The following is a 17,111-nucleotide window of genomic DNA, read 5'->3' on the forward strand; positions in this document are numbered from 1 at the left end:
GGCTTTCAAACAGGGTTATATTTATTGTGCTTTTCCAACATTATATCCTGTCATAGCCAAAGAAAAAATATGATTTAGATATTAAATGTAAGAAGACCCATATAGGAAAATGGCAAGTGCAAAATTCTTAAGACAAGAGTGAATCTAGTATATTCCAGGAAGTGAAGGTTAGCCTAATTTTTTGCTTTAATTTCCTAGAATAGAAGAAAAGTCATTATTTACTGGTGGCTTTTTAGTATTGTTTCTATGCAAAAATAAGCCATATATTTGGTCCAGACACATCTAAGTTATTCTATCAATACTTACCTGGCAGGGGATAGACCATTATCCCGAAGGTGGTTTTCCCAGGGTCAGACCTATCCATTGTACTCCGGATGTGCTGACCCCTGCGAAATCCCGAATTGTGGGAAACTCGACTGCATCATTTGTGGTCGTGGGAGACTGCATTAGTGCTTTCACCTACAAATAAATAAATAAGTTATTCTATCAAATGAGAAGAGAAACAATTTATCTAGACGTGGCATGAAGGAAGTCATTAGTATGCCTCCGTGGTGAAAGTCCCACATTTCTCCGTGTGGAAAGTATCCATTCAAGAAAAGGAAAGTCCGAGGAAGCTGGACTAATTCCGTATGAAAACATGCAAGTATAGGCATGCTCCTAAAACGGATGGAGGAAGGAGGGCTAGATTGATAGTTACATTTCCCAAAATAGAGAAGAGAATTGTGTTTCTATAAATCAGGGGATCATGCATGTGTTTAAAAAAAATGGTATTGTAAGGATTCAGGGGATAATTCTCCTGTCTCTTAATATGTACTGTCCCCGCCTCTCTTTGAGGGACCATAGAGTAAAATAAGGCATATGTAAGGGGGATTCACTGCCCTACAGGAACCACCCTCACTTCCCATTCAGTTTCTGCTTTGATCACGTCCATCTCTTCCTTCAATTGTAGACACATTTCCCCTTTAGCAGCTTTGGGACAGCAGTGGAAGGGTCAAAGGTTAGAAGAACATGGGACCATGTGGGGAGATTCTGTGCTCATCAGAACTGTTTCTAAATGAGAATGGGTTGCGGGTTTACTGGCCAGAGGGAATCCAAGCAAATGACAGCATTTCTCCAAGTTAATGAATAATAGATGTAGATGGGCTAATAGTGCATCAGTGCATTTCAATGCAACAGAAGGATCACAGAAATGAAAATAAGTAAATAAGATAAACTACTTGGTAGTTATGGTAGTTCCAGAATATTCAATGCAACACTTTGGTGCGTGCAAATAAGTTTGTAACCCATACTTTTCTTCATACATGATTATGTATTTATATAGACATATATGAGGCAAAGAGTATATTTAGCATATTGCTTTTTCTGATGTAATTTATAAAATTAAATCTATTTGGAGAAAGGTAGTAGCAGTCATCAAACTATGCTGATACCAAAGTTGGCTAACATGTGGCCAGGCTCTATGAACTATAAAAACCTGGAGGTTTAGTTCTGATCTTGCGCTTTTGAAGTTGTCTGGAACTCCTACCGCTTTGCCCCAAAGAACAATTTGTTAAGATACTAAAGAACTTTATAAAGTCTTTTGTCCTTGATCCTTTAGCAAGGCCAGGAGTTCCCAAAGTACCCAGGCCAGTGGACAGCCAAACAGTTGGATGCGCTCTCCAGACCACTGAATATATTTACACGGGCCCTCTTAATGCAGAACTCTATCATCAGGGCTATAACATGTACTGGTTACTAGAAATGCAAACAGATAGCTTAACTTGATAATAGGAATAGATAATGCCTTGCATGATATGTCATCATCATCTTACCATACTCTAATGAGTAAAGGTTAACTCACTAGATTAAAATAGTGGAATCTATTAATAAAACATACTGAGGTGAGGAATGTACATCTGAGTTTAAAAAGAAATGCACTTGAATGAAAATTGCATTGATATTTGGGAGGTGTGATTCTACATGGAGTACAATTTGAATACATTGTTGAATGGTCGAAAAACACATATAAAATTTGGATTGGTTTCCTAGGGCTGCCATAAAAAAGCGGGGAGCTGAAAACAGCAGACATTTATTCTCACACAATTCTGGATGGTTATTCTTGTGGCACTGTCTAGTTGCCTTCAACTAGTATCAACTAGTAGCAAATCTATATATGTACATATATATTTTAACCAAACACTGCCCAACCCTGTCCAATCCACACAGTGATGCGTGGACCGATAGGGCAGACACTGTTTTGATTCACACCATCGAGGATCTTCTTCTTTTTCACTGACCTTCTACTTTACCACGCATGATGTCCTTTCCCAGGGACTGGCTCCTCCCCATTCCATGTTCTAAGGAACATTTGGGCTGCACTTTTTCCAAGAGAAATTTGTTCATTCTTCTGGCAGCGCACGATATATTCAACATTCTTCGCCAATACCGTGATCCAAATGCATCTATTCATCTTTGGTCTAACATTCATTATTCTGATTTTTAATGAATATAAGGCAATTAAAATCACCATAGCTTGGGTCAAAAGCATCTTAGTCTTTCAGGGACATGAGTGTAAAATCATAGTTTCTGCAAGACTGTGTTCTCAAGAGAGTTTGAAAGGAATACAAGGGGGCACCAAAACAAACAAGCAAGCAAGCAAGCAAAGCTCTGTAGGGCTGAGCTTTTGCAGTATGAATTTTTTCCAGCTAGACGAGCATCCAGCAACTCACTCTGAGTTAGTGCACCCAGTGGCATCACCTGGGAAGTCTCTCTCTGGTCACAGTAAATTTTTTTGTAAAAGCAGTTTTGCTCAAACCTCATTTTTTGTGATGGGTGATTTAAGAGAACAGCGTGCTGCTGTGAAATATGGTTTCCTGCTCAGGGAAAAAAGTCCCAGAAACTGTTGTGATGTTGAACACAGCTTACAAGAACAGCACTCTGAGAAAAACTCAAGTGTACAAGTGGTTTTCTCTTTTCAAAAAAGGTGAAATGTCAATTGATGACAAACCTCTCTCTGGATGTCTGTCAACTTCCCAAATGGACAAAAATGTTGACAAAATTCATGCACTTATGCTCGAGGACCAGCGATGGACCATTGAAGAGATGGAAACGCTATCTGGACTATCTTGGAGCTCGGTTCGGCAGACTGTAATGGAAGATTTGAAAATGAGAAGGATTGCTGCAAAATGTGTGCCTTGGGTTTTGACTGACCAGGAAAAGGAGCTTCGAATGGAAACATGTCATGTTTTGAAAGAACAACTCCAAAGCCATTACCGATGACAAGGCCATTACCGATGACAAGACATGGTGCTAAATCTTATGACCCCTAACACAACGATCGATCAAACCCGTGGAAGATGCTATTATCACTTCTCCCCCCTGCCCCCCCAAAAACCAAACATCTCGTCAAGTAAAATCAAAGAGCAAGATGATGTTCATTTGGGTTTTTTTGATGTGAGGAGGGTAATGCACTTGGAGTTCAGTCCACCAAATCAAACTGTTAATCAAGCTTTCTATTTAGAGGTTCTGAAAGGATTGTGTAACAGGGTGCTGCAAAAGAAAAATCCCTGATTTGAGGTAAATGGGGGACTGGTTTTGCAACGTGACAATGCCCCTGCTCATGCAGCCATCTCTGTGTGCCAGTTTGCGGCAAAAACATTAGGCCTGTCTTGTCCCCACACACCTTACTCACATGAGCTCACCCGTGTGACTTCTTTTTGTTTCCACTAATGAAGAGGGACATGAAAGAACAGAGATTTCATGGTGTAGAGGAGGTGAAGAAAAAAATGAGGGAGGTGCTGTCAGCCCTCCAAACAGATAAGTTTGAAAAATGTTTCCAAGAATGGAATCGCAGATTTGACAATTGCATTACATGTAATGGAGAGTGCTTTGAAGGTGATAAGGATGTTTTATAAAAAAAATTCAAAGACATAGGTCTTAAAAAAAAATTCTGAATTTTTACATATTTTTATTGGCAACTATTCCACATATCATAAAATTCAATAGCTTAATCATATCAGGAAGAATTGTACAAGCATTACCACATTCAATTTTAAAACCTCTCACACACACACCCATGTTTAAATCACTTTTAAAATGAGTCAGGTAATCATAAGCAGTTCTAGTGCTCCATCCCCCCCTCCCACCTTCATTGGTTACTCCCCAAATTCCCTCACTGTCCCTATCTCTCATTCCCCATCCCTACATCCATATAAGCCCTTGCTAACAGTTATTATCTCTATGCATCTACTCCTTTGCTTCACAAACTGGGAAACCCAGTAGAAACAATAAAAAATGGAAATAAATTGATAAGGATAAAGTAATAATAATATAAAGATAAAAATCCAAATCAGGAGAAATAAGGAAAAGACCACCCTCAATATAAAAAAACAAAGTCAAGGAAGAAATGTTTGTCATGGAACATTCAAGAGATACTTGCACCCAGAAGAAATTCAGGGTAGGTCAAGAGGGAGGTCACCTGACTAAGTATTACGTTTGATCCAGCATAATCAAAATTGCAATGACCTCTGTCTTATATAGTAAGGCTGTACAAGACCCTCACCTGTGACAAGTGGGGTCTGCCAGTGGCTTAATCTGGCTAGCTACTCCGCAGCTAGGTTTGGGGCTCCCCCTGTCCTCCTCGCCTTCTACCAATTGGGTATTCATAATTTGAGCTCTAATACTTTCCCCTTCATCATATTTGAATTTTGTTATTGTCATCTTTGGATCCTACGAGCTGGTGTGTTTCTTCCACATGGACTTAGTTGACTCCTCATTTGGGTAGCTGCTTGTTTGAATATCAACCTTTAAGACCCCAGACTCTACTCCAATTGATAGCCAGGCACCATGTGCTTTCTTCACCCCACTTTGCTGTTGCACCTTTACCACCAGTGATCATTTCATGAAGGGGAGTCTTGAGCAGGGCCATGTGATCAGAAGGAATATATCCTTTTTCATCTCTCGCAGCTTCTGGCAGCTCCAGGTAGTCCTTGAGTTGCCACTCCAATATAACCTGTCTTTACCTAAGTCTTCACCCAGCTGTCTCCTCTCTTTCTCAAGGTCTCTTCCTTTTTTAAAGTACACCACTTTAGATGAGATCAGGACTGGACCCAGCAGTTGATGAGACACCTTAGCACTTTGGTCAAGTGACTATGTTTATGCGTCAGCAAACACATGTGTGTATGTGTATGTATATGGATGGGGATTCTCGTGTAAGATATTTTATGTCCTTAAAACATGATTTAATATGATCCATAAAAGGTCATGTGGATTAACGTTTGTTCAATTAAACTTGGCTACAGGTTGATGTGATATACTATGACCTCATCTTAAGGACCTCATTTCTAACACAAGGTCAATTCAAAGATACTCCAGGTAGGACTTCAACATAGGTTTTTTTAGGAAACCAATTCACTCTATAACAACACCCTAATAAAAAAAGTTAAAATGTGAGTTTTTTTAGTAGAATAAAACTTGTCTACACGGTTCCTAAGTAGCCCATACATTATTTTTATGTTTTTATATTTTATTTTTTCTTATTTATTTGAACAAATGTGTATTATCTATAATAAAAGCCAAGGAGCATTACAACATGCTTCTTTATTTGCTTCAGTTGCTTTTTTACTTAGTTTTATGATACTCTAATAAGTGAATTAAGAATCATTTCCCCCTCCCAAACGGATGGAGAAAGAGCTCTGACTCTCACTGCAGTGTGGAGGTTATGAACAAGCTTAACACATTCCATTTCATGTTTATCAAGATCTTCGCTATCCCACTAATAAGTACAGCAAGCGGAAACATAAGGTAAGAGTAAAGGAATATTTATTTTTACCTAAAATGTTGGCATTAGACAATCCTATAAGCTAATTAAATGCTTCACCTGAAAGAGCTCTTGGCCACCATACATTGGGCACCGGCCTACCGATTGAGACACAATGAAAATAAACGAAAACATATTTGTTTTATCTGAGAATTGCCCTCTTCTGCCTGCAGGTATACTTGCTTATTAAAATCCTAGATTACCAACAAAAACAAACCCTTACTTTCCTACAAAGAACACATTAGGGTGACCCTGAGGGCACATGAGGTGACTAATGGATGCTGATCGACACAGTGATATTTCAGCCTACCCAACTTTAGTCAGCACCTTGTTCAATGCCGCAAACTAAAGTCCCACTCAGTCTAGCAAAACCACACTCTTCAAGAGGGAAAAACGTTACGGGCATGGAATTTCAGGGAAGATAAAAATCAAGCAGTGTGAAGTGTGAATCAAATAATTGTGGGATCTCTCCATCTCAAATACCCAAGTCTTCACAAATAAAATTGTTATTGTTCTAATTTAGTACCTAGTCTCCCTGCCATTGATTCAACGCTAACTCATAGTGACCCCCTGTGGGTTTCCTAGATTGCAACTGCAGGCTTTTTCCTGAGGAGGTGCCAGTGGATTCAAACTATGGGGCTAACCATGGGGCTCATAGTCCAACTTGTAGCCACTACACCACCAGGGCTCCACCGATCGACTACATATTAGCTTAAGCAAATGCCTTGAAGACAATCTCAAAAACATTTCCACCACATGGGAGGGCAGTTCACCAGGCATAGTTGCCATAGCTGTCAGTAAACATGTGTGTGTCTGATTTTGAACAGGTCTCAGGAAAGCTGCCCACCTAAGGTGAGGGATGAAGAAAGGTAAGGCAAGTTATGTCCCAAACTCAGCTAACGAACAATGTCTAGGTCACAGTGATCCAGGCTTTGAGTTGGGAACCAACCCAACAATGGCAGCAACAGCCTCAATTCCATGCCGTGGGGACAAAGAATAAGAACATTAGCTTTTCTGGGCTCATTTCTCCAGTGACTGCAACACTTTGAAGCTATCAATGTTCTTTCGCAAATGTTTTCTCCCTGCCAAACAAACATTATAAATGATTTTTTAAAATGAATTTAAACTGTAAGAGCAATACATATTGCTATTTTGCAAAGTAAAATCAAATTTTAAAGAAGTTAGAGATTGTGAGAAAATAGATTATAATAATTCAGTGATGCCAGCCTGATTTTCAACATTCATCGATTCTCTTAGACATAAAAACTGAAGAATTTTGCATTGCAAGTTATTGAATAAGAAAAAAGTAAAATAAGCTTTGCTGACTTAAAAAGTCACTAAAAACAAGAAAATCGTCTGTTGGTTTTCAATTAATAATCGACACCCATGATTGTTCCCCATGTAGCAGGCACGGCACTATGCTCTTTACATTAAATCATGTCATTGGATCATTGCATTCAGTATGCAAGATAATGGGTCTTATTTTTTCCATTTTATCAAAGAGGAGGTTGACACTCACAGAAACTCAATAATGAATGAGTTCTAGTAAGGGGAAAATAGGATAGAATATCCTTAACATTTCCAATATTGCTCCTCCACAAAGTTTATTATCAATGTCCTTAATGAACCAGACCACTGGTATGACATAATACAGTGGTCTGCATGCGCCACTTATTTATGCATTACCACTTTGGTACTTCTACACTCTCTAGTGTTGGGTCAAGACTTGGTAAGGTATATTTCCCAGATGTTTTTCCTCCTGGGTTTCCTGAAAGATTCTATCAGTAAAAGGCTCTACAAGAAAGTTAGTAGAAGGAAGGAAAAAATAGCATCTTTTCCTGTTCACCCCCTTCCCCCGTCCCCCAACTGTCCCTGTCAACATCAAACAACAGTAATAGCTCGTCCTGGAATCTCAGTGGGGCAGCAGCCATAATGTCCACCCTCCAGGCTTTTTCTTAGGCATATTCAAAACCAGCTTTGTGATGGATTGACTTGCACACCAGCCCCCACCACCCCCACTGCTAGAAAAGGAAAAAGAAAAAGAAATCTTCATGCCTGGTACCTGTGAATATGACATCCTTTAGGTACAAAGATTTTTCCTTTAAAATATATATATATATGTTTTCTGTTAGGTTAACATGATATAATACTGAAATGAGATAGGACCAAATCCCTTCTGAATGATCAATGATATAAAGGAGAACCAACACAGGTGCAAAGGAAAGACATCATGTGAAAATGTCTCTACCAACAGCAAAGGGACGCTGCGGGTTGCTGTGACCTACCAGAAGCTAGGTGGGTGCGAAGTCTGAAACAATTCCTTGCTCAGAGACCTCAAAAGAAATCCATACAGCTGACACTCTGATTTGGATTTCCACCCCCCATAGCAGTGACAATAAATGTCTGCTCTTTAAAACCACACCTTTGGTGGCCTTTGGTTACGGCAGCCTGAGGAAACACAGACAAGCTTCATGATGCCTTTTAAGAACAACCAGCCAGATACTCAGAGGGTCCCTCACCCTAGCTTCTTGCTTCTCTTTGTTCTCTCAGCCCTGGAAGTAATATCGGTTTCCTTCAGTTCTTGCTGTTTGGTGGCTTCCATTTTCCTTTACCTTTTTGGTCTTTAAGCACATGCCACACCTGTATAGACAATTCAAAGCAGCTCTGTTCATATACGGTTCTTTCCCCCTGACTTACACCTTACTGGGTTCCATACGTGAGACTCTCCACAGAGAGATTCTGGGACCACTGTGATTATATCTTTGACCTTGGCACTGTCCTTAGTCAACTGCCAACAGAAGATGCGTCTGGTCATTCGAATCATGTAGAAGTATCAGTATTACTCAAATTATAGTCTTTGATTGCTTGACAAAAAGGTGCCTTTTGAAGCAAGTGTTGGGAAGAGTGAGGAGAAATGGCCATTGTGGCAGTGAGGATCATCACAAGGATGATGTGGTTACCTAAAATCACATGAAGAACTGCCCAAGATCATTGGCCCTTAGAGAGAGCCAAAACAAAAACAGTTATATATCATTTTACCTAGTGTTAATAGCAATGTTTAAAAAGAAAAAGCAAGGAAAACCACAGTGCTTCTAAGGCTAGGGAGACACTGGAACCCCGGTATATTTTGGATGGGTTTGTAAAACGGTACAACCACCACGGGAAACAGTACGGTGCTCCCTTAAGACATTGTAATTAGAAATATTCTATCCAACAACCCCACTACTGTGTCCATATCTGAGAAATAAGAATTGTGACATAAATAGATATGAGGGAGCTTTGGATGCTTGCCCATGTTCATCATAGCATTATATATAATAGGAAACATGGAAACCATGTAAGTGTCCATCAATGGATGAATGGATAAGCAAACAATAGTACACACACAATGGAATACTATGGAAAGCTAAAGGACAATGATGAATCTGCCAAAGCATGGATGAACTCGGAGGACATTACGCTGAGTTAAATTAGTCACAATACAACAAATACTGTAAAAGTAAAAAAAAGAAAGGTTAACTCAAAAAGATATGCTCTTTGATGGTTACCAAGAAGGGGAAGGCAAGGTAAGGTAAATCACTAACTAGGCTGTAGCTATATATTAACTTGGGGGAAGGGAAAGAAAGGGACAGGATAGCAAATCGTCATAATAATACAAGCAAAAAGGACACTGGGAAGGATACAAAAAATAAAGGCAACAGAGGTAAATACTATTATGTACAGAACCCTGCGAAACAACATTCTACAAGTGGATGCATAGATAGACATGCAAGCTATTCAGATGTGGGAAGCAAGTAGAACTATATCCTTGAATATACAGAGGTGCCAGAATAGTTCCACATGCTTATTTTCCTGATGTTTCCAGGAATGCAGAGAAGAGTCCATTCTGAGCCACGGTGACCCTTTGCACAACAGAACAACAAACTGTCCATGCCTTCATTGTCCTCACAATTGTCCCTCTGCAAGAGCCCATTTTTGCTGCCGTGGTATCCCCATGTTGTCTTTGCCCTTTCCACTGCCCCTCGACTTTACTCAGCACGATGTCCTTCTCCAGGGTCTGGCCTCTCCTGGCAATGAAGTCTTGCCGTCCTGCCTCGAAGGAGATTTCTGGCTATGCTTCTTCCAGGACACATCTGTTTTTCTATAGAGACGACATCAGGGGCAAAGTTGTAAACATGCCTTAGCCATAATCTAATCTATTGAGTGAAGGAGTCACTAGGCCTGGTGGCTCAGACTTTCAGAGGACACCAATGTCAATTGGCATAACACGATTCTGAAAGCCAACGTTCCACTTTGGCGAGTAACCACACCACAAAACATTGTTTGGGGGTCCTAAAAGCTTGTGAGCTGCCATCAAAGGTGCAACTATTGGCCTCTCCCCATCCAGAGCAACGAAGAGTGAGGGATATTAAAAATGCACAAAGACAATTCATTCACAGAACCCCAGAGTCTAAGGCCTGAGACCAGAAGAACTAGATGCTGTTCTCCTTCTCTGCCTGGTGCTCTCAGAGGGATCACATTAGGGCGTGCTGGAATGAGTGGTAGGAAAAGGTGGGGAAGACAACACTGAAGAATCAGAGGCAAAAGGCCAGGCTTACTGGTTGGATACAAACTGGTGAGACCTCAGAGATTACAGTCCTTCGTCACTCTTTAGAACTAACCACCCACACCCCTTGGCCCGATAGCTCAAATTTTTAGTTAAATATGTGCAGGTCTAAAAGCCAAAAGTGAGCTTTGGTGGCATTGTCAAGGAAGCACTGGGCTGTCAACTTTAAGTTCATGAGTTCCAACTCACCAGCTACTCCAGGGAGAAAGATGAGACTCTTTGCCCCACAGATTAGACCCTCAGAAACCCAGTGTATGGTCATTATGAGTCAGAATTGATTCAATGGGAATGACTTATAAGATGAACAAAACCAGTAGGAAAGTATGAATTTCGGGGAACCATTTGATAAAAAGGGCAGCATTTGCCCCAAAACAAAGTCCAAAAGTCAGAAAAGTTTAGCAATTCAGAAAGAATAGAAATGCAACAACATAAAGCACATAAACAATTGTGGGGTTTTTATTCAAAGACATGAAACAAAGTGATTATGAATTACTGAGTGAAAAACAGGTTTGCTAGGTAATTCTTCCCTTACTGAACAATCAAATTATTTTTGTTTTGTTTGTTATGTGTTATGGGGTTTGCCGTCTGCTTCCAAAAACACTGAGAAGTTTACAGAAAGAAAACATTGAGACCTATGTTCAGAAAGGGTCCCCAAACAGTACATCTATTATAGCAAAAATAACCAAGAGAAATCCCTTGAGATCACTTTCCTGACCATGATAGTATTCCAAACGTATAAACAGAGAGGGAACTGCAGGAATTAGTGTCATTGCAACAACTGGGGACATGACACCTACTACATCGCCATTAGGGTTGTCATTTGGGTAGTGCAAAAGGTAATGAACCCTGGTGAAAGACTGTGGAGTCTTATAAATGTTAGCCGTGCGCTAACCCCAATGAGCCACATTTTACTTGCATGTGATATTAATGAGAGTGTTCCACAGTTTCCACATTCTATCAAGACATTGGCACATATTTAGAATTCAGTGAATGAAATCACTACTACTACATGCAAGTAAAGCTTTGCGGAGGATAATTAAACAATTGCTACAACAATACATCAACAGAGAATGGCCAGAAATGTAAGCACGGTTCAGAAGAGGACATAGAACACGGGATCTCATTGCTAATCTCAGGTGGATCTTGGTTGAAAGTAGAGAATAAGAGAAAGATGTTTAATTATGTTTTATTAATTGTGCAAAGGCATTCAACGGTGGATCATAACAAACAATGGATAACATTGAGATAAATGGGAATTCCACAACACTGCGTTGTGGAATGCAGAACCTGGAGATGGACCAAGAGGAAGTTGTTCTAACAGAAATACTATTTAGTTTAAAATCAGAAAAGGTAACCGTCAGAGATGTATCCTTTCAACCTACTTATGCAATATGTTTGCTTAGCAAACAATCCGAAAATTTCACTCTATGAAGAAAAACACGGCATCAGGAATAGAACAAGCCTTTGTTTCGATTTGTGGATTACACAGCCTTGTTTGCTGAAAGCAAGGATGGTATGAAGCACACACTGATAAAGATCAGGGACTGGAGCATGCAGTATGCATAATAACTCAACATAAAGAAAAATCAACATCCTCATAACTAGACCAGTCGACAATATCTTGATAAACGGAGAAAAGATTGAATTTGTCAAGGGTTTCAGGTTGCTTCAATCCACAATCGATGCTCATGGAAGCAGCAGTCAAGAGATCGAAGAACATACGGCATTGGACAAATCTGCTGCACAAGACCTCTTTAAACTGCTGAAGACCAGGGATAGCACTTTGAAGACTAAAGGGTGTCTGACCCAAGCCATGGAATTTCAATCACCTCATGTGCGTGTGCAAGTTGGACAATGAATTAGGGAGGCCGCAAAAGAATGGACACACTTGGATTACGGTGCTGGCAAGGAAACTTGATATACCACAGACTGCCAAGAGAACAAACAAATCTGTCTTTGAAGAAGTACAGCCAAAATGCTCCTTACAATCAGGATGGCAAGACTTTACCTCAGATTCCCTGTTCCAGAGCTTATTTGGAAAATGACATCATGCTTAGTAAAGTCGAAGGTCAGTGAAAAAGACCTTCAATGAGATGGATGGACACAGTGGCTACAACAATGTGTTCACACATCACAATTGTGACCACGGTGCAGGACGAATGTGCATGTGGTTACGGTAAGTTGGAACCATCTGATGTCCTCTAGCAATTCCAGTTAGATAAGTTGTCAGAAAGAGAATATACTATTTACTGGAATTAATAAAAACAGCCCCCCTTGTCCCATAACTATGTATCTGGCCCCAACCCACCCACCTACCTCACTTCCCTGTAGTAATTTGCAAGTAGTTTGACCTCCCCTGTCAGAAACAGCAATATACCTTCTTAGGCTCGCCTCAGACCATGCAAGGTCCCCTGCCCTCTGACATCATATCATTCATAAATTCTTAATTATAAGCACGTTACAAAAGCACCATACTGGTCCAAGTCATTAGCCTGATTAGTTCCTTAGAAAACTTATTAAGACATATATATAAGAAATAAACATATTTATAAGAAATAAACATCATGAAACGTATGGGTTAGGCACATTCACCCATGATTCTGGACTCTTTGATTTGGAGTATGCTGGAACACCCTTCTGTAGTTGCTTTACCTCGTGCTGCATGGCAGGTGACTTAAGGTCTTGTAGTCCATAGGTAAGTATGTGTGTGCAACCTATCTGGTAAGTAACCTATAGAGTGATCAATTTTACTGAGATTCAAGGAACAAGAAAAAACGTTATGTTTCGTGGATTAGCTTATAAACCACAGCAAGGAAATTACAGTGCAGACCCATACAGACTTGAGTAAACATATGCCCTCTTTGGTAGGTAACTATTCTACTTTGGAAAACAGCTCCTAAATTGATGCTAGACTACAGTAGAGCCTAATCATGAGACATCAAGTGATTGTGGATACTGTGCTTCCCCACCCCCACCATAAAGCTCTGTTACATGGCTTGCTAAGCCAGGCAATTAGTTTGGTGCGAAGCAGCATGCCATTACCCAGTGAGGCCATTATGGAAAACATCAGACATGGTCAGATCTTGAAGTCATATGTAAGTATCTCAGGCTCTGAGATCACTTTTATTTGTTTCATTGTTCTATTTGTTAATTCCACACCTAAGCCCTCTAGGGAAAAACCTTGGGGCATAGTGGTTACCAGGGGGACTGCTAACAACGAGGTCATTGGTTCAAAACCACCAGCCACTCCGTAGGAGAAAGACGAGTCTTTCTGTCCCCATCCAGAGGTGTAGTCTCGGACACCCACAGGGGCAGCTTGATTTTGTCCCATAAGGTTGCTGAGCCAGAAGTGACTTGATGACAGGGAGCTTGTTTGTGTGACCTCTGGGGAAACTCATCGTGGCTCAACGGTTAGACGAGAGAACATGTTGACACTAGAAGCTTGTTTGTTCAATGTCACAGACCAGAAGATCCACACAAAAGGAACTTTCCTGCCACACGGTGCTTAAAGAAAGTGTTCACAGGAGAGGGAGCTGCAAGTAGTACGGCTGGTTGTCCAAGTGAAAGGGGCTGGGCGTCGGTCTGCAGGCTTCAAAAGAGCTGGATGCTGGGATTCTCAGAAGTAAAAGACTGGTGACAAGGAGGTCTGGGAAGAAGTTTTCGAATGAAGCGCCCATAGTGGCTTGACTTATTATTTCTGACACAACAACAACAAAATAGTTTCTGTGTTTATGAGCATATGATTAACTATATTATTTATGTACCATATTATGCAGAAGAATTGGTGTAATAGAACAGTAGAATTACTTACTGAATACCCAGGTTTACAGTATGACTTAACAGATAGTGCGCCTAATAATTAGGAGGCCCTCTCATCTATCAGGGATGGTATATTCTTTGTGTAGTAATCAATGTAAGGGACAATTTGTCTCGTTGCAAAAATGCAGAATTGTCTGAATTGAGAGGTGGAAATTGAGGGCTATTATTGTTAGGGGCCGGCGAGCCAGGTTCAACTCAGCGTGACCCCATGTACAACAGAGCAAAACACTCCCTGGTGTTTTTGCATCGTCAACAAACCACAAGTAAACCTATTTCTGGTGTTCTCTGATTTCAACCAAGACCCATCTGATATCAGCAATGCTATCCCTTGAGTACAAATATAGATCTCTTTCAACCAGTTGGCCAAGTCGCTGTCTTCCAAATGTCTTGGCATATTCCGCCCATCCCTGGAGGCTAGTTTTGGCTAAGACTTTCGGTGCAGCTTGGGCTGCTCTCGGTGTCATTGGTTCTTGATCATATGCTACCTCCTGAAATGGTTGAATATTGACTTGTCCCTTGGGGATGGTGAACGTATACGCCTTCCTCCTCCTTTTGATGCTTCCTGCATCGTTCAGTACTTTTCCCACCGAATCTTTCAGTATTGAACTCAAGACAAGCCTTTTTACTTTAGTTCTCTCAAAGTAGGGCACGTCTCAAGTTAAGGCAGGTCTGTCATCCCTTTTGATTTTCTAACTGTCGGTCTTTTCACGTCTCATTCTAAAATTTTGTCTCCTTGAGCTACCCTTTGCCGTTTTCTGTTGGACTCTTACTTCATCGTTTCTCCCATTTGCCTTGGCTACGGTATAACTAAGAGCAAGTGTCAGTCTCTTTAGACATCCACTTTGATGCTTCCTCTCCTTCATTTTGAATTACCTGTCACTTTCTTCATGGCTGATGTCCCACAGCTCAACAGATCTCCTGCCATCAAGGTTTAATGCATCAAATCTGTTCTTGAGATGTTCTCAAAAGTCAGGAGGGATAGACTCAAGGTTGTATTTTGACTCTGGTAGACTTGTTGCAACTTTCTTCAGATTGAACCTGAACTTGCATATGAGCAATGGATGGCCTATTGGTCAGCTCCTAGCCTTGATTTAGTTGCTGATATTAAGCTTCTCCATCATCTCTTCTCACAATGCAGACCATTTGATTTCTATGTATTCCATATACAGAAATCCACCTGTAGAGTTGCCTTCTGTGTTGTTTAAAAAGGGTATTTGCAGTGAAGAGGTGGTTGGTCTGGCAAAATTCTGTCATACCATCTCCAACTTCCTTTTGAATACAGCAACATACAAGCCATCACAATACAACAAACTGACAGACAAGTGGAAACAGAGAAGATTTTTCTTTCTCTTTTAGCACTAGAATTCCACTCACGGAAATGTTGCTTCCTTTTGAACTTTGTTTCTATTAAGGCATATAACTGAATCAGAATTTAAGAGTGCTATCTGGCCAACTTGGGATTCTCCTGGCACTGAAGGAACCACTTAAAAGAGGAGGCTTTTCTGTTGCCTGAGACGGTTGCCCGGTGGTTAAGGAGAAAGTGACTTGTTGCGGTGCAATGGAAACGGGCAAACTTCATTTAGAATCCAGAACATTTTCTGGTTTGCTTTTTAGTTCTTCTGTGTCCAGGAGCAAAATTTAATGGAAAACTACTGTAACCAAATAAGTTCAGGACCAGTGGATATTCAGTGTTGACTGAGGGCCCAAATAAATGCCCAGTGCCATCAAGTAGATTCAAACAGTTTGCAAACATCTAGGATAGAGGAGATCAGCGTGTGATGGCATCTGAGGCTGTACATCTTTCTGAAGCAGACAGTGAAGCAGCTACATTTATCCTGCTGAATTTGTAGTCAGCGCCAAGCTTGACCCACGATGCCACCAAGGTTCCTTATGGAAAGTCAAAGGGCATGGAATGAGTAGTGGAAGCCTGATGTTCTCCAATTCAACTACAGCTTTATGGCACAGTATAGCAACAAGGACTATAGCAACTTGACAGATGTTTCCCTGCTTGTCCTTATCTATTCTCTCTCTCTCCTTTCTGCCTATCTTTGTATGGGTACATTAATTTTTCCTTCCATTGCTCATATTATTTCAAACCATGATTTTGTCTCCAAACTTGTATATGCGTTACGCATTTTTCACGTGGGGTTGAGATTGCACTGAAGGAGAAAGGCACGTCTATCAGGTACAAGATCATTGGTTTTTACCTGAAGCACATGCCATCATTGTTAGGCTTTCGAATCTGTGCCTTTGGAAGTCAGTCAAAACAGAAACAACTTTATTTGTATGAAGAACTGCTAACCAGAGCATAAAACTGTCATTGGACATGTGGTCTAAGTATATGGAAGTGTGAGTCTGAATTTTGTATACAAGCGTGGTAGGTTATGCCAGTTACTTTAAGTCTGTTTTTCCTTTTCTTTTTCTTTTAACAATATACCAAAAAGTAGTTTATTATTTCATACAGTTAATACTTAAATATGAACAATGAAAGAGGTAAAGAAACCAGATTATAAGCAAGTTTTAAGGTATTCATGAAAAACATTAAATAATCCCTGATTTTAAAACAAAAACCAGTGAACCTGTTATTGAAGGTATCTCCATGTTACTTCTTGATTGGCATCCTCACTTGCAATATTCTCCATTTTTTAAATCATTTTATTAGGGGCTCACACAACTCATCATAATCCATACATACATTAAGTGTGTAAAGCATATCTGTATATTCATTGCCCTCATCGTTTCTCTATTTTTCAGCTAAAGTTGTTGTTCTGTTCTCATATATTCGGTTTTATGCTGAAACTCTGTAAATTCCATTTTGCATATTTACATAAAATCTAATGTCTTTCCGTTTCGGAAAGTGGAAAAGGAAATTGGTAGGAGAGGACGAGA

General features: G+C 40.2%; 1 non-coding gene across 1 annotated transcript; it reads left to right on the forward strand.

The window, feature by feature from the left end:
- The first annotated feature begins 298 nt into the window (after positions 1-298).
- LOC115871847 lies at positions 299-462 on the forward strand. Its single transcript, XR_004047509.1, has one exon. It is a non-coding gene; the product is annotated as a U1 spliceosomal RNA (small nuclear RNA).
- Positions 463-17,111: the final 16,649 nt, after the last annotated feature.

The sequence above is a fragment of the Echinops telfairi genome, unplaced genomic scaffold, assembly GCF_000313985.2.
Source record: "Echinops telfairi isolate 266 unplaced genomic scaffold, ASM31398v2 ScPeMD7_7409;HRSCAF=8447, whole genome shotgun sequence".
NCBI lineage: Eukaryota > Metazoa > Chordata > Mammalia > Afrosoricida > Tenrecidae > Echinops > Echinops telfairi.